Source organism: Vicugna pacos, chromosome 13, assembly GCF_048564905.1.
Source record: "Vicugna pacos chromosome 13, VicPac4, whole genome shotgun sequence".
In the NCBI taxonomy this organism is placed as follows: Eukaryota; Metazoa; Chordata; class Mammalia; order Artiodactyla; family Camelidae; genus Vicugna; species Vicugna pacos.
In genome coordinates, this window is record NC_132999.1 from 48,007,837 (window position 1) to 48,031,798 (window position 23,962).

The window sequence follows — 23,962 nt, forward strand, 5'->3', positions numbered from 1 at the left end:
CTTCCCCAAGATTGCTGAGAGGATTAAAAGAGAAATAAGGGCACTTCTATATCTACTAAGTACATAGTAAAGTGTCAAAAAATATTTGTAATTACTTTTTTGGTTTATTGGGCACCTCCTATATGCCAATCACCCTTCTAGTGCTGAGACTTCAGGTGTGAACAAGAGAGATAAAGACCTGATTGGGGCTTACTTCCAATGACAGACAATAAATAAACAAGGTAATTTCAGATAGCAATAGGGACCATAGAGAAAAGGTAAGCTATGAGAAGGGAATGCAGGAGCTACTTTAGTCATGGGAGGCCTGTATGAAACCTTCAGAGGTGAAATTTAACTGAGATTAGCAAAAAGGAACTATTCATTGGTAGCTATGGAGAAAAGTGTTTGAGAGAGCAAGAACAGTATGTGCTTAGGCCATGAGACAAGAAAGCTTTGTTTGTATAAGAAGCAGAGAGAAGAATAGGATGGCTCTATCTGAGGATAAGGGAGGCTGGAAATGACATCTGAGAGTAAGGAAGGGCAGGCCCAAGAAGGGCCTTGCAGCCCATAGAAAAGAGCTTGGGCTTTATTCTTAAGGGATTGTAAAGAAATTGGAGGGTTTTTATTGCTATTAGGTACAGTACTCTTTGCTTGGGGGAGAAATTTGTGTGCTTTCTTGCAGCTGTGTTTTAGAATAATGTGCATGTATATGCTTTAGGAGTAAGTTTTCTGGGAATACCACTTTGGTTACTCATGGGCTCCCCCTGGTGGTGTTGGTGGCTAAACATACATGGTTTTAGATAAGCAATAGCCAAGCAAATAAGCCATTGACCCCAAGGCAAATGAGCAATTGATCCTTTTAGTCAACAAACATTAACTGAATGCCCTCAGTGTGACAGGCTCTGTTCTACTGCTGAAATGCATCTGTGAACAAAACAGACAAACATCCGTGCCCTCATGGAGCTCACATTCTGGTGTGTGTGCGTGCGTGTGCCCGGTCAAGAGGGAGGGAGAGATGTTAAATCAACTTCACTTGCAAATTTTTGGGCGGGATAAATGTTATTATAAAAAAAATTAAGTGAGGGAACTGGGCTGGAAAGTGCAGGGAGGGTTGTAGTGCTTCAACTTTAAATGTTGTGTCCGGAAAGCTCTCATTAATAGGGTGACATTTGAACAAAGATGTAAACGAAGCGACAGGGTGAATGATGCAGTTATCAGGAGGAAGGGCATTGCAGAGGAATCATCAAGTACAAAGACCCGGAGTCTACGCACAGTTTAGAGAAGATTAGCAAAGAGGCAATGTGACTTGAAAGGAGGGATAATGGAGAGAGTAGATGAGGTTATTTGTATTGGAAGGTATCAAATCTGAGGGTCCTGTAGGCTTATGTAAGGATTTTGGTTTTCATTTGAAATAGGAATCCATTTGAGAAGGAACCTGATCTGATTAAGGTTTTAACAGGAGCCCACTGCTGCTGTGTTACTAGATCGTGGAAGGGCAAAGGTATAAAAAGAGCAAATGGTCACACATTGACTGTGGCTTGTATTAGTAGAGGCAATAAATGATCTGGAAAGATTCTGAAGGCAGATCCTGCAGAATTTACTGATGAATTAGATGTGGGGTGTGAGAAAGAGGAGTCAAGAATCTAAGTAAATGATATTACTTAGTAAATTGTTGCCATAGGAAGAGCTGATCAGAGAAGGTACAGCCAAAAAAAGAAGGGAAGAAAATACTTTAGAGGTGTATCAGTTAATTAATAGTGTTTAATTTTTCTGGATTTTCTGTCTTTTGTGAAATTAAGAAAAATTTTAACTTGTGATCTCTCATTCTAAAGATTAATTTTAAAAATATTTTACTTATTTATTATTATATTATCTAATCATTTTATTTTGGCGGGAGGAGTAGGTAATTAGGTTTATTTTTAGAGGAGGTACAGGGGATTGAACCCAGCACCTCGGGCATGCTAGGTTTGCGCTCTACCACTGAGCTATACCCTCCCTGCTAGAGATTTATTTTTATACCTAACATTGTATTTGTTTTATGGATTTCCTTAAAGAGAGCCCCCAAATTGAATAAACTTCAGGCCCTCATGAAACCTGAATTCAACCCTGCTCCTTGCCCATATGGGGGTAGAAACTTAATGAAGCATTTAAAAATTATGTTTCTGATTAAAATTATTATATAAAATAATGTGCATGAAATAGAAGTTAAGCTCAACACAATATTAGGAATAAACTAATATTGGGGATTAAAAACATCACCTTGGGCTAGCCTCCCCTCAAAGTGTCTTCCAAAACTTCCCATTCTTTCTCCCATAATTTTTCTAAATCTACCAAATACATCCAACATTTCATGCTCTCTCTAGGGAGATAGGGATTCCATGCATTTTAAAAAAATCTTGAAAAATGAGTGTTGAGTTGGCTTTTTTGTTTGTCTGTTTGTAACCAGAGTTGCTTGTGCCCCAGTGGTACCAAGACCCGGGGACAGCAAGAACCAGCCCAGTCGCACCAAGCACCACAGAGTAGCCGAGCGGGGCGTAACCAGGGGCGGGGCTCCCGTGGGCGGTGGAGTAGGCGGGGTCTAGGCCTGACACATGCGCCGCGAGGCTTCTGGCGGAACGAGGTGTGGATGGTGTGATGACCCTGGCCGCCGACTTCCGGTTCCTAGGGATGCGCATCCGGGTTACGTTAACGCCGCCGTTTCCTCCAGCCGCCTGATTCTGCTGTGGGTCTGGACTGGCCCCCATGTCCTGCCCTGGGGCCTCTGTAGCCTTTGGGTGAGTCTCCGTCGCGGACATGGTCTGAGTGCAGCCGGTCGAGTACAGCCTGTAGAGGGACAGGTCAAGAGTTCTGTCCCCGTCCCTGCGGGTGGGGGTTCTCTTTGCCTGTCCCTTGTCCCTGCAGTACTTCCTGAGCTCACCTCATTTCTTTCCCCCACACCGGCTGAGTCTGTCTCGTCGCCGCTCACCTCTCGCCTCACTGTTTTTCCTCAACCTTATCTGCCCCTAAAAAGCCCTGGTTTCTTGCCTTTCGCCTTAGCGCTTTCTTAAGCCACTGCCTCTCTATTTTGCCCCTGCCCTCACTTCCCCGACCCCTGATCCCGGGATCTCGCTTTTACCCACCAGGACGGCCCACGTCCTCGTGCTCACGCTGCTGCACTACGAAACAGCCTGTCTCTCTTTCTTGGATCCGAGGTCCTGATCCCCTAGCTTTCCTCGCCTTTGACCCCTAACACCTCCCAGGATGAGTAGGTGGCATTTGCGCCTCCCCTGGGGTTCTCCCGCCTTTTCTTAGCTAAAGGAGGCTTTTGCCTAAGCCCCAATCTGGGCAGATTTACGCCCAGGGGGATGTTTTCCTTAAAGCGCTGGGTTAGACTGAACTCTGGTAACTTCCGTAGTTAGGGAACAACAAAGGCGTTCCCAGTTCTTCGCTGGAGCACAGTTTGGGGGCCTTTCTCTAAAGCAGGCTAACAGGTGGCAGGCACACGGAACTGCTAGCAATTGAGCTTGTGTAATCTTGTTAATTGACAGGCCATGAGGACGTCCTGTCATTTTTGTGTTCTCTATCCCAAGAGAATGGATATGCACAGCTGGGGCAAAAATGCGGATGTTCTGGGACGATCAGCTCTGTTTTCTGCATGGGATAGTTGCTATGACAGAGGGCAGAGTTTCTCGGGAGATTATTTGCCCCAGATAAATAAGCTTATTGACAAAAATTTTAGTATGCTGTTAAACTGAAACGTTTTCTGCTAAAGAGTTTACTGTAGTAATTTCAAAGTACATCTTTAGTTGAACTCAGCGTGCGTGTGTATTTTTAACCTTGCTTCTTATATATTGTTTCTTCGTTTTTACTGTACTGACAGCGCTTCTATTTTTCTTCCTGTTTCTCCATAAACCAGACATTGGAGCACTTTATTACTTAACATATTCTTCTGACTTTTTTTTCTTTATTGTTTTCACCTTAGTCTTAAAACTTTTTTTTTCTCATTTTGAAGCTTTAATTTCTCTGTAGGCTTTTAATCATCTCGAAAGTGAGGGGTTGATTTTAATAATGGTTAATGTCTTGTTTCTCAAATTTTGTGATCTGAGGTATTTTTAGAGGCACAGAGTTAGATAATTTTTATTTTTGTCTTTCTAATGTTTTTGGTGTATGTCTAGCATTTGATTGCAGATGTTTTTGTGTGATCAGTTTCTGTAATCGTGAATTGTGTTCTAAAATTTAGTACTTCAGTGAACGGAATAAATACAACTTTTAGCATCTGCTTTTCGTTTGACTGCTGAGTTATAGAAAAGTCTTTCCCATTATGTATATTATATGTGAGCATAGCATAGACCTTGGCTTATTCCATAATTGGGCTGATCCCTTCAGCTATTTTTAGCAAAGGACTTTGGAGCTTGGCCATATTAGTCCTAGAAGCCACAAAGAATGACCCTTCTGGTTGGCTTTCAGGACTTACCTAACTGGTGAGGGAAGCCCTTTTGTACCTCCTGGCTCCTGTTCAACCTGGCCTTAACATCCTTAAAAAGTAACCCCATCCCATCCTTAAAAATGAACCCCAATGAGTATGAGCTCACACTCTAACTACTTCTTACCTCCAAGTTGGTGGATCTTTTTTTTAAAGTCATGGAAACTGTAGATAGACCTATATTTGGATTGATGGAAGGCCCTCTTTCAACCTTTTTAATTTCTGAACTTTTTAAAAATTAAAGTTCTTAGAAGTGTTTATTAAAGTATAGTTGAGTTACAGTGTTGTTTATTTCCAAATTTTTTATTTCTTAAGCATGTCTAAGTCTAGAACCTAGATTGATTTCTGTAGTTTGCAGCTGAAGAGAACCGTAGCTTTCAATCTTACACTTTCATTTTACAAAATATGGAAATCAGGATTTAAAGAATTGGTGGTGATTTTTCCAAGGTCATTTTTCACAAATAGAGAAGTTCTGTATATACACTTAGGGAAATGGATTTTAGTTCTTTCAAAGCTGTAGGCTGGAGAGCACAATATACTATTTAGTGGTTCATTTCAGTAAGTTTATGTCATAGGAATGAAAATTTTAGGAAAAAAAATTTGTGACAGATTTTAAAAATCAGGGCTGAAGTCATTTTGCCTTCAAGGGGGACTCCAGAAAGAAACTATGTTGTACAGAAGTAGAAGTTGAAAAGTGTTAGGGAGTCTCTTTCTTTTTTTCTAAAACCACTTTCGTCTATTATGATATAAATTCCACATAAAAGCCCTTACGTGGACGAACTTCCTATAGTCTCATTAAAGCAGTTGTGTTCATGGTTCTGTTCTTCGTACAGAACACTGATAGACTTTCTAATTACTGAGAAGCCGCACCTCTTACCAAGCTGCCAAACAAACCAACAAAAAAACTCAGGAGAGGAAGCACTGTTGGTTTTCTGTAGGAGTTTCAGCTCTAGTTTGGTGAGGTCTTAGTTTGTAACCCTGAGGGCTCAATTTAAAGTACATTTCTGCATATTAGTTTCATACCAGGTTTTTTATTTTGTTTTGATTTGATTTTTTTCATTAGTTTTTGTCATTTTACTTGATACTGTACTTTGTTTTACATGGTTTAGTTTCTATCCTTGGACACTAAGATATGTTTTAAGGAAAATTCAGTTTTAAAAATTCAAAAGTTTTACACTTTCACCATGTCCTTGCCATTTGTACCTTGTGGTACGATGGGTTTTGTGATCTGCCTAAGCCACAAAATGACTTCATTCTTCATTTGTTTTGCTCACACACAAAAGGCGTATAGGACATCTCTTTTCGTAGTTGTTCGTCTGAAAGATTTTTGTGTTCTGCATATAACAATGGGATACTTTAACTTATGCATGATTTATTGGAGAAAGAATAGTTCAAAATAGTTCAACATAGAATAGTTAACATAGAAATAGTTCAAAATGTATTTAAGAATATTAGGAGTAGTTTATTTTTCCCATGCATTCATTTAACTGGTTTATACCAAGGGGTTGAATTGTTATATTTAAAGTAAAGTGGACTTTCTATATGTTGATTAACTTAAAATACAGGTGTATGTTTTTGTACATAATATATGGTTTAAGCTATAAACTGCCTTACTGATATGTTTTATTGGCAGAAAACAAACAATGGAATAGCAGCCACATCATCATCTTGATAATTTTACTTGATCCCATCAACCTAAGTCCTAGGGTATCTAATTATTAAATGTAGAAATAATCAGGGCATTATCTCTGTTATTTATAGTATATTTTAAAAGATACATGGAATACGGGCTTCACACAGTTTATTTTTGCTATTTTTCCCTTTTAAATATATAGTAATATTCTTCAGAAAAAGAAATGTGTAAATAGTGCTGACTTATTGTAAGTAAGTTAACATATCAGCCCAAGGCAGTCAGTGCTTAATAATCTTTAAAGATCTTGCTACAGATTGTGTTGGATGCACTTCATTCATCTTATTAGCTGGGTTAATAGTTGTACTAATTAATTTGTTTTTATTCACCCTAGAAAATAATTAGCAATAATCTTTGTAATACGTTTCTTTCAGCAAATTTCTTTTTGATACCTACTTTGTACAGTCATAATAATACATGTACAGACATTCATGTGAACTAGGTGACATTATACAGGGCTGATATTTACACTTAAATTTTTAATTTGATTTTATTTGTGCATATTAAGACTTAACCTGCATCATCATGGTGTAAGAAAAAAATACAACATAATTAGAATTAAAATAAGCTGTAATCCTAAGAAAGTGTCACTTCTAATCAGTACAATGGTAAATGAATTTTGAAACTAGATTTTATGATTTTTCTTTTGTTTTCAAAACACTTAGAAATTTCCTATCATTATTTGATAATCTGTATCACAGCTTAATTAATATAAAGTCATGTTCTTTGTTTTTAGGTACAATTAGATAATTTTCATTTGGGAAACTTTTTCATAGGTGAACTGTAAAAATCTGTAGTGGTAAACAGTAATTTTTAAAAAGCACATTTTACATAGTATTTACTACGTGCCTGGAATTACCCTGAGTGGTTTACATACAGTTTTAACTCACTAATCCTTACAACCATATGAAATAAGTACTATTCTTACCTCCATTTAAAACTGAGGAAACTAAGGCACAGAAGTTACATAATTTGCCCAGAGTAACACAGCTAGTTAGCAGGAGAGCTGGATTTGAACTTAGTCTTTTTGGCTCCTGAGTTCATGACCTGTTGTTTGTACAAAGTTCTACTAGTTTAGTAATTTCTTTCATTATAGGTTAAAAATCCAATTTCTCTGAAACACAAAATAACTGCTTTTGGTCGGGAACCTTACGGGGGAGGTGTTTACCTGGCCTTTTAATAAATGCTGGCATAAGGCAAATTGCAAACCCTTTACTACCTAGGTTTCTTAGATAGCAAAAACCATACATTAAGAAAGCAAAACAGGGCCATATCCTTACCTCTTTAAAAAAAGATCATATGAAAGTTCATTACTTTTGAGGTATTTGGAGAAAAGGCAATATGCTTAATAAAATGCATTATATATTGCTAAAATGTTTACCCCTTGATGTTAATTTTTTTCCTTTTCTTTGATCTGCATAATAGTACCTAAGTTTATGAAATAGTCTTAAACTCTGAAATCTTACTGTCCCTAATATGAATTTATCAACTTTGACATATAAAACAGAAGACTTAAAACTGAAATTTCTGACTTACCTCTAATCTCGTTTCCAAATTTGGAAGTTTGTGCAAAATTAAATGCATCCATCTCTTCAGGACTACCATGTTTACAGTGATATATTTAAATTAGTGTTTTTATTTTTACTTTTGAAAAGAGGAGGTGTACTTTCATAAACCAATTCCTTTCAAATTAAAAATGCTATTAGTCATTTAGAGTATTATTAATCATATTAATATTATTATTTTGTACTTTTATTATTTCCAAATAAAAAATTTTGTTGCATCTCTAAAGGAAGGAGATGGTTTTATGTTAGTTGAGGTGCAGTTTAATTCAAGAGTCTTGGACTTAGATTTGATGAGAAGTTATTTTTCTGGGTATTTTGAAAACAGTTGCGAATCATGGAATCTGGTTAACAGGAAAAACTACAATTATTTCTGGTAAGAAGTGACACTGGTAAGGGATTCTACTTATTTTACTTCTAATATATTAACATTCCCCTTATTAATTCAGACATAATAATTAGACTATTTTTATTGTAGCTTTTGTCTTGAGTTTTTAAATTTTTGTCAGGGAAGTATTGTTATTGAACTGAAGTGTAAGTTTTGCTATGATGATTTACTTGGTATTTAGAATGTTCTTTACTTAGATTTAAACATTTGATTTTTGTTTCAAAAGCAACACTTTTATTTGTGGGTTTGATAATCAGTTTATTTTCTAAAATTTCAGTAGTTTACACTCACCTGAGATTTAATAATGTAGCAATCACCGAATTTAGGAACATTGGTAGTTTGTTGCTATCAGCACTGTTACTATGGGAATAAATTAAAATGATTAGCTCTTAGGTGGAATTGAACTTTATTCTTTAGTTTCCATAGTAGTTGAAAAAGATTTAGGTCAGATTCACCTGCTGGTCCTCCTTTTTTCAAAATAAGAGGGTGTTTTAATTTAGCACAATGATGTTAATTTTTTCCTACTAGGCTGATGATATTACTATGATAATCTTTCTCTTTACCAACAGGATACTCTGAAATATATGTATGATTTTTTCTTAGAATATTTCAGAATTTAGGGATTATTTTAGGATTAAAAAATAGTACATATGTATCTTATTAAAAAAACATCTACTAATAATCAGTGCTTTATTCCTTCACTGAATTTTTCAAATCTGTTTTTTCCTTCCACGAGTTCTTACTTGCTATAGGTTAGAAAACAGTGATTATATAACACTGATGAATACGTGTTCTTGAGAGTGAGTACTAGAGATTTTACAGAGAATAGACCATCTGTCATTGGTGTGGCATTTAATAGTTAGATGAACTGAAAATCTTTGCTATATCTCATTTCTATGAATCTTCTGTTAGTATATATTTAGTGTCAATACCTCTCATTCTGCGAAATTGTTGTTTATTTGGAATAATTTTTTTAAACTATTGATTTTTACCCCAATGGTTTCCTTTTTCTTTTTTCTTCATTTTCAGAGGCTTGCCTTTAAAAAACTATAATTTAGAGAACCACTAAAACTCTGAATGTTGTTTCATATGTAACTTGAGTGGATATTTTCCTCTCTTTTAACTGGATAGTTCTTTAAAAAAAGTTTCTGGTAAAATGGCATTCAAAATTTTTTTTTATCACAACCCACTATGAGATGCATTTTTCATTGTTACCCAGTACTTATACACATATGTGTACATATTAATATTGAAACAAGTTTTGTGAAACAATATTTGTCTTTACTATTCATGATGCATTGTAATATTTTTTGTCCTATTTTGTTTTATTGCATTTCATGCAGAATAAACTGTTGTTTATTTCCACTATTAATGTGTTGTACCTGCAGTTTGAAAAATTCTAGTGACTGCTAAATTTTTTCCAATATGGTCCTTTTGGAATTGCTTGGGTTTGTTAGTTTTTTTTCTCTGAAATGTATCTTGATTCTTTTAAGCTTTTAACCTAAATAATTGTGCAGAACAGGTGAGAGAGGGGGACCCTGTTGCCCTGATTATTGTTGCTGTCACCTTTTTTCTTTACTGTCTCTGGGTACATCATTTAAAAACTATAATAAATAATACAAAATCATGTGGTTGAAAATGCTTGGTCATATACAGAGCTTCTGTCGTTAGAATCCTTTGCCGGTTTCCACCTACCAGTCAAAGTTTAGTTTGATTAAGTTGCTGTTCACAAACTTTGCTTCTACTCTTGGCAACTAGTCAAGAGGTTACAAAGCTACTTTATTCTGCTTTTTTCTGGCCCTAATCCAGTCTTTGTAGACCAAGAAAAGCGAACCAAGGAGTGAAGCAGTTTGCTCCTGTGTAAATGGTCAGGTGAAAGTAACACGACTAGAGAGTCATTAGTTTGTTACAGTGGGCTGTATGTATTTATATTATCCCGATTCACTTCCGGTAATCACAAAGGAAAGAAGATGGTAGAGATACCAGTAGTTCCTGGCATATCACAGCTATTAGAGTGAGGCAGGGTCAGCAGGCATATGCTACTATTTTTACCACTACCACCTCTTAACACGAAATGACCACTTACTATGTGTCAGGCACTATTTAAAGCATTTCACATGTATTAATTCATATTTACTTGGGAAGCCTTGGAGAAGAATGAGAATGAGAAAGGATAAAGAAAAAAACTTGCCTTCTTAGTATCTTCTCATTACCTGGCTTGTGAGTTCTGGCTATTGGTGACTGTAGCATGGCATAGCATACATTTTTAGCTTGGTCAGCTTTTAAAAATCATCAGTCCTGTCTATGATGTTCTGTACTGTGGCGTGTAGCTGTGGTTTGAGACCTCAGGCTTTGAAGCTAGGCTGCCTGGGCTTAAATTCTCGGTTGGTAAGTTTATAACCTTGGGCAACTTACTCTCTGTACTTTAGTTTTCTCATCTGTAAAATGGTAATAATAATAAATAGTACCTATCTTTTAGGCTTATTGAGAGGATTAAGAGTTGATATATGTAAAGTGCTTAGAATGGTGCCTGATGCATAAGAAGCATTCCATAAATGTTAACTATTAATAACTCACAACTGACAGTTGAATCTCCTAAAGGTATTTGTGACCATGATGACTTCTGCATATTTGCTAAATAATAAGAAGTGATTGACATTCAATGTTTTATTGCCCAGGAATTTGAAAACAGCTTTCCTTGAGGATTTGGAGGGAAAGCTCTTATGTAGATATTTGGAATCAAAGCCAGTGACAAAGGGTGTCAGAACTACAACTTGTTTAAACTTACATAGGGGTCTCTTGTTATTTGGACTTGACCCTTAATAACTTTAATGGTTTACACTTTGAAAAACTAAGAGGAGCTAGTTAGTGAATTGACTTTCACTTAAGACCAGATTTCTTTCCTGAGTCTGTCTGTCTTGTACCTTAAATATTTATTTATTTTATTTTTCCTTAATAAACAATTATATCATGCTTACTATGTGCCAGGCAGTATTCTAAGAGCTTTACATATATTAACTCATTTAAACCTATGAGAAGCTTATGAGAAAGACACTATTATTATTTTCCCCATTTTTTTGATGAAGTAAATGAGGCCCAGAAAAAAGTTAAATAATTCATTTTAAGCTCCCACACCATTCATCAGTGTTAGAAGTGGGATTTGAACCTAAGTAGTCAGACTCCAGCGTTAATGCTCCAGGCTTGCCACACCTGCCTCTTACAGAGATGAGTTATGTTGAAAAGGGTAAAATAACAAGTGTTAAAACGTACTTCAAAAAAAAAACAAAAACAAACTTCCTTCACTGTTCTTCCCTTTCTGTACCAAAATGATGGCACTGAAATTATTGATGATGGTGTTTGGGCTGATGGATTTTTGAAAGAGTAAATAAAGTTGGAGAAATAAAACATTAATAAAAGAACTGAACCTAGATAAAGTTCTTCTGACAGCTAAAGACATACATTTCAAGACTTCATTCTCTTAATATAGTGTATAGTAAATTTTGCCTGGCTGTTAGAGAGCGGATTGATAGATGTCATATATAGATATAAAATGCTATATAGAATTTTGACTTTAGAAAATAGAATAGGGTATAAATTTTTCTATGTAACTGGAAGCAACACATTTATAGAATATTCATGTTGGAGTAAATCATGTGTCAGGCCATAGCACCTACAGAAAAAAATGTGATTCTCTTATAAATGTTGACTTCAGATTAAAGGAGGATGGAGATAAGTTTTGGAGACTGAGAGTTCTGTGGAGTCTGAGTCTCTATGCATTAAAGAAATTCTTGTGCTTTGTGACTGATGAGTTTCTAAAACCTGAAGAGAGGTCCAGAGAGGGTTTGGAAAGAATGTAGTGGAAGACTGTTGGATTATTACTAAACTCTCTGTGACATGTCTAATTCAGATTAACCAATTCCTTCTCAATACTTTTTATTGTGGTTTTGAAATTTTTCCTGTGGAACATATCCCAGTTTTATTGGAAGCTTGTGGGGAAAAGTTTGTGTTAATTTTTCTTAAAGATTGTTTTATAGACAAATTCAAAAGATGATTTTCCAAGAAGTAATATTAGAAATTGTAAAAACAATTCTTCTATTCCTGATAAAATATTTTTCCTATTAAGAACTTGGTACAGCCTAAATGTATTTTTAAAAAATTCATTCTCAGTAAGTTCTTGATAGTATTCTGTTTAGTCTAAAGTTACTGTAAATATTCCTACAGCTGACAATACCGTGATATGTTGGTCAGTCATGCCTCCCAAATAAAGTAGCCTTAAGAATTTACCAACTTTACCACAGTCAGTTGGCTAGGTTGTTTATTTATGGAGGGAGTTAACCAGCATGGTGATGGCTTTGTCTGTCTGCAGAAAGTCCATCAGAGAAGGTATAGTTGTTTGCAGTTTTTCTGGCCACAGAAATGTGATTTGCGCTGATGCCTGAATTGTGAGAGGTGAGGCTCTCGTGGGGTTATTTTAAAGGGAGCCTTAAGGGAGGTAAGCTGAATGTAGGTCTTCTGAATATGTGTGTCTACTTCAGCATGACTCTTAAGTAAAAAGGACTGAGTGGTTATGTTAGTAGGTAAGCTCGATAAGTAGTTACCTTTTTTAAAAGGTAGTTGATTGAGAAAGGTTGTCATCAGCTGATGAGACTTAAGTGAATTTTTAAAAGAGAGGAAACAGTGAAATTGGATTGATAGAGAAACTTTGAGAAGAAATCACAGCTGGAATTATATGTAGAAGGTTCAGAAATGTATCAGACTCCAAGTAAACAAATATAAAGAATGGAAAGATACCTGGAGCAGTCATCAGTTTTCTGGCCCTTGCTCTTGAGCATCTGGTGTTTGTCGCCTGGATAAAGCCCAGAGAAATGCTTTCCAAATATATGCTTTTCCTAACATATGGCTTTCCTTATAGTCTCTTCTCCCTGTGGCATTTAGTGTGTATAAATCAAATCATGTCATTCTTTTGCTTGAAGCACTCATTACCTCCCCAAACTCTGTATTGTGTGTTTCAAGGCTGTGTGTGATCTGGCCCTTGCCTTCTTCTCAGGCCTCATTTCCTAGCATTTATTTACTTGCTATCATTGGCCTTTTTGCTATTTCTCAAACACGCCAAGATGTTATCCTTCCAGTTTCTTTGCACTTGTTTCCTTCTGAAAGCCTTCCTTCACATCTTATAACTCTCTCCTTTTCATTATTCAAATCTTTGCTGAAATGTTACCACCTCGGAGAAATTATCACCCAATCTGAAATAAGTCCCCTATAGTCAAGCTCAATTCTTTACTTTGTTTTATTTTCCAGAGTACTTTTTTACTCTGTGAAGTTGTATTACCTTATGTATTTGCTTATCTTCTTATTAGAATATAAGCTCCTTGAGGCTGAGGACATGTTCATCACTCAGTTCCCAGTATCTAAACTAGTGCCTGGCACATAGTAGACACTCAATAAGTATTTTGCAAATGAATAAATGAATTTTGAGTTTAGAAGGAGAAGCAGGCACAGCCTGAAGTAACTATAGACTTCCATCACAAAAGGAGAGGAAACAAGCAAAGTGAATAGCTAACTCCAGTGTTTCTCCCCAGGACAAAGCTATGATAGTTGCTCTCTAAAGTGAGAGTCCTGGCATAGGAGACCAGATTACTCTCTAATATTATGTGGTGTTCAGAAGAGACGGATTCACATCCAGAAAGCAAGTTACCTGAAGACACAGCCTAACTGTGTATTTCACCCCTCTTCCGTAGTCACTAGAAGTGAATGTGTATAAATGGATCCTGCATATGGCAGCTGATGAACAAAGATTCTCATCCACTCTGAGGAAAAACTGTTTAGTGTGAAATTCCCAACTACAAATAAGAACTAATACTTTAGATTTATCAGCCATTTAAGGAAAATTAATACTGTGAGACATAGTAAATAAACCAACACTGAAGGAAATAGTGAATCGTATAAACTGAAGGAAATTTTAAAGATAAGCATTATTAGTAATTTCAGAGGAAATAAGAAATGTAAGTATTGAAATTTTTAAAATCAGAAAAATAGACTGAATAGCAAATTAGTAAGTATAAAGATTGAGCTGAAGGAGTTTCTCAGTTCAGATGCAGAGGATGTCAACAATAATGGCAGAGTAGGAACCTCTGAAAATTCTCCATAAAAGCAATGAAAACATTGGCAAAAATAGTCGGAATCAACCCTTTGAGAACTCTGACAAGTAACCACAGGCTTGCAGCAATCTGAACATTAATTCAAGAAATGTGGCTGAATCTCAACAGAAACAGTGAACTTTGCAGTGTTTTAACTTGCGTTGTTCCCATCCTCCTCTCTCCAGCTCCACAGTAGCTTTGAAACCCAGCAGCCCCAGTTATGGTGAAAACAAGCAGCCTAGAAGCCCCTGGAAGGGGCAGAACAAGACTGGAGCACCTTCAGAGCTCTATTCGCAAACAATTGTCATTATTTTACCTATCTGCTCCTTGAAAGACTTCATCTGCAAGACTGTATTTGACCTGACTGGGAGCTCACTGTATACAAACAGCCCTTTCCTCCTCAAGGTGTTCATTGAAACCAATTAGAGGCGATTATTGGACATATAAAATTCAGTTCTAGAAAACAGATTCAACACTACTTGAAAATAACATTCTACAACCCAAGGGTTTCATCTCTGAAATAAATGCATATATGGTTTTCAGTATTAGAAAATCTATTAATATAGTGTATTAATTTATGAGAGAAAAACCATAGGGTCATCTTTTTGAATGCCAGAAAAGCGTCCAAATTAATACCCGTTCCTGACAAACATTCTCTGTATAATTAAAATTGATGAGTTCTTATTTAGCATAATTAAGAAAAAACTTATTTCAAACCATTACCAGTATCATTCTTAGTAGTGGCGTGCTAGATGTATGCTTATTAATATGAGGAACAAGAAAAGGAGGCGCAACAGTTAGCACTGTTACATAATATTATAGTGGAGGTGTAAGCCAGTATCATTAGGCAAGAAGAAATGAAGAGGTTAATGTAGGGAAAACAGGAACTATTTTTATTCAGAAGGGGAAAATATATACACGAAACTCAACAATCAACCATCTTACTATTCTCATTATTAGAAACAATAAGAGACTTTGGTAACATGGGAGTTTACAAAATTCTTGTGCTAATATCAACAGCATTCCTATCTATAAAAAGTAACTTCTTTAGAGCATATATTGAAAAATATAATAAACAAAAAGATGAAATACCAACATAAATGTGGCAGATCTACTAAGAGACATTTTTTAAAAAGCTTAATTGGAAATTCTGTACTATGCTCTTAGGGGAAGTGGAAGTCAATATTGTAAACTTGTCATTTTCCCCTAAATTTGTTTATATATTTAATGCAATTTAAATTAAAATATTATTTTTTAAAAACTTCATACCATTACTCTGAAGGTCATTTGGAAAGCATGTACTTTGCTTTTAGTGATTAAATATAATATGTATATTGTCCTTTTTGAGTTACATTCAGGGGAGATTCCAGAATTTGAGATTGCTGACCTCTGTAGATTCAGTTCCTTTTTGACCAACCAGAAAATAATAGAAAGTGTCTGGAAAAATTGTTTCAATTAAGAGGCTTAATCAAGAGAAAGAAAAAGTTTCTAAAATTTACTCTTCTTGGGTGGGGATATAGCTCAGCGGTAGAGCACGAACTTGGTGTTCACAAGGTCCTGGACTCAATCCCCAGTGCCTCTGTTAACGGGAAAAACAAAACAAAAACAACCTAAAAAAATAAAATTTACTCTTCTTGTTTACTTGTTTAAAGTTAACATTAACAGCTTTTATCGGTTAGATTAATCAAGCCTTTATATTTTTTATTCTATTTGATATATATATTTTAGTGTTTAGTTAAACAGCATTTTCAACACTGACATGAATTTTTGATGGACAGCAGCCAAAACACACTGTTATTATGATATCTTTCAGAATTTGATTTTAGCACCTGGCATATTCTACCCTATATCCTGTTTTAGTGTTTTTCTTCTGGTTTCAGATAGTCTATGACTATTTTGTGTTTGGAAAGAATTCTAGGGCTCTAGTCAAGACATACAAAAGAGCCCCAAAGAAAGAAATACATGCCCCCCAACCTCCAAAAAGGCATTTGCTGAGTTAGAAGAATCACATTTTTCTAATGAAAAAAAATTCTGATTATCCAGTGTCATTCTGTAATCTGTTTGTCAATGTTTCTGATCCAGTGCTTTACACAGTGTTACAAAATTTAAAATTAAATTTTTAGTAAATGCTTTTATGGAGAAGCATACTACTCTATAGATATCACAAAATAACATCACGAAAGAAACACAAAATAGAAACTTTAAATCAATACGGAAGAATATGAGCTTTAATCTCAAGACATAGTTTGCCCAAGATTGGTAGTTAAGGTCAATTGGAAAGGAGGACTTGTGTATCTTTCAGGTTTAACTCTAGCAGTATTTTTTTTCCCCAAGCAAATAAAAAATAATATATATGCTGATTTTAAGTGCTATCTGACAGATACTAATTCTTGAGTTTGTTCTCAACGCATTAGATGGATCAGTAAGATTTCTCAAGATCAATGAAACATCTGGGACCACCAGTTTTACTGTTACCTGGAAATTTCTTCCACTATAAATTTAGAGTTTGGCCCAGAGTGAAAGGAGGAGAATGCTAACTTTGTCGTTATGTTACAGTTCTGCTAGGCAACCTGTCCAATTACTTGGAAAGCTTTTTAGTGTTTTGTGTTTACCTTCTCCTTAATGCTTGGAAGCATTTTTGCAGCTGTATGTATAGTGATGTTCTGTTACCTTATTTATATACGTTTCTTCATTTCCTAGCTTTGTTTTCAATTATGTATTTCATTCTGTGACCAGATGGCCAACAAAAGGTAATAGCAAAAATGAATGAAAAACAAAGTAAACTTCTTTATTTGTGTTAATTTCCTATGGCTGCTGTAATAAGTTGCCACAAACTTGGAGGCTTAAAACAACAGAGATTTAGTCTCTCACAGTTCTGAAGGCCAGAAGTCTGAAATCAAGGTGTTGGGCAGGCTGCATTCCTTTGATAGGCTCTAGGGGTAATCCCTTCCTGGCCTCTTCCAGCTTCTAGTTGCCGCCAGCATTCTTTGGCCGTATCACTCCAACCTCTGCCTCCATATTTATGTGCCTTCTCCTCAGTGTGTGTTACATTTCTCTCTGCCTTCATCTTGTAATGATATTTGAGATGACATTTATGGCCTACCCAGATAATCCTGGATAATCTCCTCATCTCAAAATCCTTAATTACATCTGCAAAGACTTTTTTTTTTCTCCAGATAAGGTAACATTCACGAGTTCTGGGAATTAGGATGTGGACCTGTCTTTGGCCAGAAATGTTTCATGATAACTGTGTGTTTGGGGCAGGGGATTTCTTTCTCTCTCTCTCTCCTCCTCCCTCTCCCTTCCCCCTCCACTCCTCCCTTCTCCCATTCCTTCCTCCCTCCCTCCCTTTTTTTCTTTCTTTCTTAACTTAAAACTTCAGCCTATTAAGGGAGAGAAACCTAAGGGTTCCTAAGTTCTAACCTCGAAGTAAGTAATACCTATGCTGTGATCCCTTGTTATGTATGTGATAATGAAATTTGATTTAAAGTATATCATTCCTTGCTTTTGTTTGAAGGGAACTTTTCAGTTAACACAGACTTCAAAATGATGTTCCACAAGTCAGTTAACAAAACCTTGTAAAGAAAGTTGGGACTTAGGCATCCCTGGTTAGAAATGGGAAAAGTGAAGATTTGAATTTTTTGTGCCTCTAAATGTACTGAAGGTTCTTAACGAACTGGTTTTAAGTAAATGTTTAGAGAAATCAAAAGCCTAGAAATTGTGCTTGATTGAATAAGTATTTATTGATTGCTTGCTGTGTACTATCAGATATTATAAAGAAAGTAGTCTCTGCCATTGTGGAATTTAGGATCAAGATTCCACAGGAATTTTAGGACCAAAGGAAAATTAGTAGTTTTAACAAAATTGTTCACTGACAGATTTACAGATCACAGTAGAGGTCAAAGAAGTAGTTTTGAAGCATTCTTAATTAGTAAGTAATAATGAAGCAGGAAGCTCTTCCACTAATAATTTTATGGTTTTAGTAGGTTAGGAGATACTTTGTTTTTCTAAAATCATGACTCCCATCTCTAACTAGAATCAAAAAATAATTAACTTTAATATACCTTATAATTAAAATTACCTGTTTTATTAACTGTAGATGAAAGTCTGTACTCTATAAATTAAAAACATGGTTATAAAGAGAAATCAAATTATTATTTTTGCTAGGCTGTACAAGAAATTTAAAAGTAGCATTAAAAAAGAATCTCATTGTAGGATTTTTAGGAGGTCCTTAAAGTCCGAGTTAACCAAGTGAAAAGAAGTTTTGAGTTTTTAAATTTAAAACATTTTAAAATTTAAAAGCATGACCATGAAGTCAAAGTAATGTAAAAGAATAGTTAGAGATTTAATGAAGGAAAAGGAATAAATGGCTTAAGGTAATATTAGGAATGCAATTTTAAAAGGGAGCTCATGCTCAATTCTACATGAAGGGATAAGGGGAAGGCTTCAGAAAAGGGAATTCAGTCTTGGGTTCCACTGCTGATTCTGCTACTTAAAAACTTCATAAAGCAATGCCTTCACCTGTGGTTTTAGTTTACTCAGCTGTGAAATATGGATTAATTCTTTCAATCTAATACTGTATATTCAATGTAGCATCTTATGTTATATATTTTCTTGCATTCATGGAGTTAGTGATTTGTGTCCAAAAGAGTAAAAGCAAATATGAAATGTCTTCGATATCAAATTCTTTAACTCTTGGGAGTTCAACACTTTTGATCAGAACCAGAAAGCGAACCAACCCTCGGTTTGTGTGCAGGGTCTAACTTGACTTCTTATGAAAGAGATAACAGAGCAAGAAAATTAATCTGCCTGTAGTGTTGTAAGATTTGGGAGTAAGGGAGGATTACTGCAGTTTAAATTGCTTCTCCCTCGAGTTGAAATTTTTTTCCTGATGAAAAAGGAAAGAATAAGAGTGTAGGATTTATGTCCAATTTTAACTTAATGTCTTAAGGAACATTTTTGTGGAAACATTTTAAAAGGAATATACTTAAACATTTTACTGTTCAAACCTTAAAACATCCAACATTGTATCTCTTTGTATCTGTTTTTTATTCTTATCAAACTATATTTAAAGTATTACTATGATGCGGTAATTAATGTAAAATCTTGTGTTTTTTTCATCTTTTAAATGAGCTTGTATTGAAATAAGTTACAGTTTCATTTTAATATTGAATGTTCACTAGTAGAATTACAGCATAGGTAAATTATTCTCCACGTGATAGTTGTTACTGATTTTTCATTTATGTGAACAACAAACTAACTCAATTTTTAAAATAGAGTTTTGGCTTTTTACCCCTCTAATTAATTTTGGGGGGAAAGCCCAAGAAAAATTATTTAGGCCACAGGCAATTTTATGACCTCTTATATACTCTAATCAAAGAATAGTCTGAAGATAAATACAATTTTCCAGTTCTGCCTGAGTATTTCTTATTATAGCCCAGATAACTTTAGGTTTGTTGTTTAGATTTATTTTTGTAAATTTAATGGGTAAGAAGTAGTTATCTTAGCTCGGGCGGCGGGCGCGTCGGCCGGGCATGGCGTGGAGCCCGGCCGCGGCGGCGCCTCTACTCTGCGGGACCCGCGGGCTTCCTCTTCTCCACTGTGCCCAGCGGATGTTTGCCTCGCAGACCGAGAGGGGGCTCAAGGTGACCCAAATTCTCAAAGTTTCCTCGAGCTACAGCTATCAAAGTCACCGACATTTCAGGAGGCTGTGGGGCAATGTATGAGATTCATATAGAATCAGAAGAATTTAAGGAGAAGAGAACTGTCCAGCAGCACCAGATGGTAAATCAGGCACTAAAAGAAGAAATCAAAGGCATGCATGGATTGCGGATATTTACCTCCGTCCCCAAACACTGACCACTCCCTGGCTGCGTAGATGCTGCTGCTAAATCTTGGATGAATCTGACTGATAACCATTCTTTCATAGGCATCCAACGAAAATTTTATCTATTTTGCTGATAGACATTTCCATAATATAATTATAGAATATGTTATCTATTTAGATGTTAATTAAAGGCAACAGACAACTAAAAAAAAAAAAGAAGTAGTTATCTTAAAAATGTTAAAATGTATTCAGCTAGTAGTGGGAATCTCTTTTCCCAAGTGCTGATTTGATCTTGGTGGTTACTTAAACTGTCTGTGTCTTTTGATGGATGTGTATGTTAGTCATTGTTTGCCAAGTTAACAGTTGATTGGTAAATGTTGACTTGGTTGGGTTTATATTGTAGACATTAAGCTTTATCTATCATAATTATTGCGGGTATTGCTTCCATTTGTTATACACTTTTAATCTTAGATTTGTTATTTTTCACTGCATAGAAGTCTATTTTACATAACTGGATCTGTTGATTTGTTGCTTGTGCTTTCTTTCATTGCTCGAAATTGTATCTCTTCCCCACAGATGAGATAAACATGCTATTCTGTTTTCTCCAAAATTATTCAAACACTTAGTTCTTCATATATTTAGAATTACCCATAGTGTATGGTGTGGATATGTTTTTCTCCACATTGATACTCAGTTTTTCTGACAATATATTTTAAATAATGGTTTTTCTCTACGTAGAAGCACTTTTAAGATTTGAGCATGATTTTAGTCTTTCTAATCCCATGGGTCTTTTTGTATTTTTTTATTGTTGTAAATATGCATAGCAAAATTAACAGTTTTAACCATTTGTAAGTGTAACATTCAGGTATATTACATTCACAGTGTTGTGCAGCCATCACCAATATCCTTTAGTCTCTTTGCTTTATTTCTGCTTTAACTCGAAACATTATTGCTATTATTCTCAGGCAAATTGTTTAAATCTCTGAATCTTGGTAGCCCTGTCAATAGTGTGAGGATGATACCCACTATGTCTTAGGATAGTTGTGGAGATAAAATTAGGTAAGACAATGACTGTAAAAATACTTGGTGTATTCTATGTGCTTGGTAAATGATAGCTCTCTTATTGTCACTATTCTCATGGATTTCAGAGGCTCGTGTAAGGCAGATCTTTCTTAATTGCCTCTGTTATTCTCTTTTCCTCCAAGATATTCATCATTATTTTTGCCTAATTTTCCGTAAGAAATTTTTAGCTATTGAAATAAACCTGTTTACTTCTTATTTGAAACCTGCTATATGTGTTCTATAGATTATGAAGCCTAAATTACTTTTTAGTGTCATCCCCATTGACACTTAATGCTAACAAGCACTCTTCTGCTAAACACCACAGAAATGTTTTCTTATGTTTTGAAACTATTCTCCTGGTATCTTTTCTGATTTTGCCTTATGAGGCCTCCTACTTTATAAATTAGAACTTGTTCTGAAGAGATATCTTTGGGCTTTGTGTTTGGTATTTTGGGTGTTGGGACACTTGTTTCTGAATTCATTGATAGAGCCTCTTTAGAATAGGTCAGTTATTGAAAAACAATGCTTGAAGCAACTGTCTTTAAGCCATCTAGAAGAGGGTATTTTGCTTTTTGTTTTCATTCTTCAAGGCATACATATAATTATTTTTGAGGAGACCCTGGTAAACATTTGCTAATTACCTTCTTTTAAATCCTAAAGTAATCCACATATTTAATAAAAATCCTAAGTGATGTTATACAACTTTTTTGGGATAATTCTTTAAGTTAATTTGTTTATAACTATTATTGCCAAAATAAACCTAATTTGGGGAAACATGCTGTTCATTTTTCCCAAGGAAACATCTGTACCCTTTTCTTTGGTGTGCTCTAAAAATATATATAAGACTTTGGAAAAGGTAGTAAATAGACTTCTTAAACACAATGTAATCAGTGATCAAATTTATGAGCTATGCAATTTCTGTTTGTAACCGTATAAAAGAGAATTAACCTCTGAATATCTCTGGGCACTCCTTGCCACATGCAAGTTCCCCTTCTGGGACCTACAATCAGACTGTCCTGCTCTATGTAGACACTTAACCTTGATGTTGTAATTAACAGTGATGTATATTTTGTTTTCATTGAAAACAATTTGACCTTTATTCTGTCCTTTAAAATATATAAATAAATATATGTATGTACTTTATTTATTTTTCCCTTCCTGTACTTAAGAGCTATAATAACAGTTCTTGCTTGTGGCCATTTATAATTAAATTTACAATTACAGGATAAATAGTATGTTGAACTTGGTACAAAACAAATTATGAGGTAAGAATCTAATTAGAATTTTGAAATAAATTATTTGTTACTAGTTATTTTCCTTCTGGTTTCTAAGGATTAAAAATAAAAATTATGGTTGTCATATTACAAAAGAATCCTGCTTTATTTATGAGCATGTGAAATCACAATATTTAAAATTATGAATCAAACCAAAATTACTGTTTTTTCACTGTCAGCATTTGCAGGTAGGGAAATGTGAAGTCTCAGGAAATACTATTTCTGTTCTTAATTATAGGTTTTCCCAGATTTCTCCCCATAAAGGCCTACAGATACTGACAAACTCTGAAAGGTGGTAAAACGGTTGTGTAACTGAAACTAAAAAATCATGAAAAGGTATTACTATCCATATGCCTTTAAAGGTACTTAAAGCAAAGATTAACTCAGTGTATTTTGTTATTTCATTGGCTGTTTGACTAAGCTGTAATTATATTCATTTACATTACATTAAGAATCCACTTTCCATTTCTATGTCAAACCTTTGTATTATTAGATATTTCAGGAGATGAATCTCGTTGAATATTGAATAATATCAGGTTATATTAATGTTAAAAGCAAACAAAACACACAATTAGATTGAACTCTAGAATTTGTACATGGAAGTGAGAATACTAAGATTTGTATCATAATTCTGTACTTTTTAGATTATCAAGTACTAGTGTACTATGTCTGTATTATACAGTACTATCATTTGATGGTTAGTAAGTGTGATTTTCAGTTGTAAGAATATGCCATTTTTAGAAAGTGGTGTAAGATCTTAATATTAAAAGTTGTAGGAGAAAGCTTCTATGTGGGGGACCAGAATGCTTCCGTGTGCCACCATATGGGCCCCCAAGCTCCAACAGAACAGAAGCTCCTTTGTTCAGGACCTCGCCCTATGTATCGATCCATCTGGTCATTAATCCATATCCTTTAATATCCTTCTATAATAAATCAGTTATCTAAAGAGTTAAAAAAAGTTTTAGCACATTGATAAATGCTAGGAGCATGATAAATAATTGCATTCTTGTATTTAGTAAGTTATATTTCAGGTATTTGACATTACAAATTATTGAAAGGAAGGAAGAATATTGTATTGCTGGAAAGTAGTATTTTAGATGCTTGTTGTGGTAGAATTACTATAGTTACTATTAATATATTTCATATACAAGTTTATCAGAATTTATGTTTACAGACTACACATAAGTCACATATTACCAGTAGTATCCCAGAGGGTTCTGTAATAAATCATATGCATTCCTTATAGATTGCTTTTTTGTTTTCAAATTATCAAAATTGTTGGTAGTCACTGACAAATTACTTGATTTTTAAAGTTTTTTCCTAAATATAGAAATTACCTATGCCCCTTTTATTTTGCTAAATTGAAAAACTAAGAAAATAAAGGTAATTTTAAAGGTGGAAACAACAAAGGGTGCTTATTTTCAAAGAAAAGGAAATAGGAGAGGTAGAAAGGAGTATTTTCCAATTTTTCCCTTAAAGGTTTTCTTGTAACTTATCATAGAATTTGTCTCAAGAAAAATACCAAATTCTTCCCTTTCTGTTATAAAGTCAGTATAATATTGCTATATTCTGAAAAACAAA

The 23,962-nt window shown here is 34.9% G+C and overlaps 1 protein-coding gene and 1 pseudogene across 5 annotated transcripts in view; both read left to right on the forward strand.

The window, feature by feature from the left end:
• The first annotated feature begins 2,630 nt into the window (after nucleotides 1-2,630).
• The window catches only part of EYA3 (EYA transcriptional coactivator and phosphatase 3), an 86,323-nt gene continuing 64,991 nt past the window's right edge, over nucleotides 2,631-23,962 (forward strand). For all 4 annotated transcript variants that reach the window (XM_072974981.1, XM_006196862.4, XM_072974982.1 and 1 more), the window contains exon 1: nucleotides 2,631-2,753. The gene's annotated coding sequence lies outside the window, so the exon portion shown is untranslated. The remainder of the gene's footprint in view (nucleotides 2,754-23,962) is intronic.
• LOC102529883 (bolA-like protein 3 pseudogene) lies at nucleotides 19,674-20,264 on the forward strand (annotated as a pseudogene). The gene has a single exon (XR_012079709.1). The product of XR_012079709.1 is annotated as a bolA-like protein 3 pseudogene (transcript).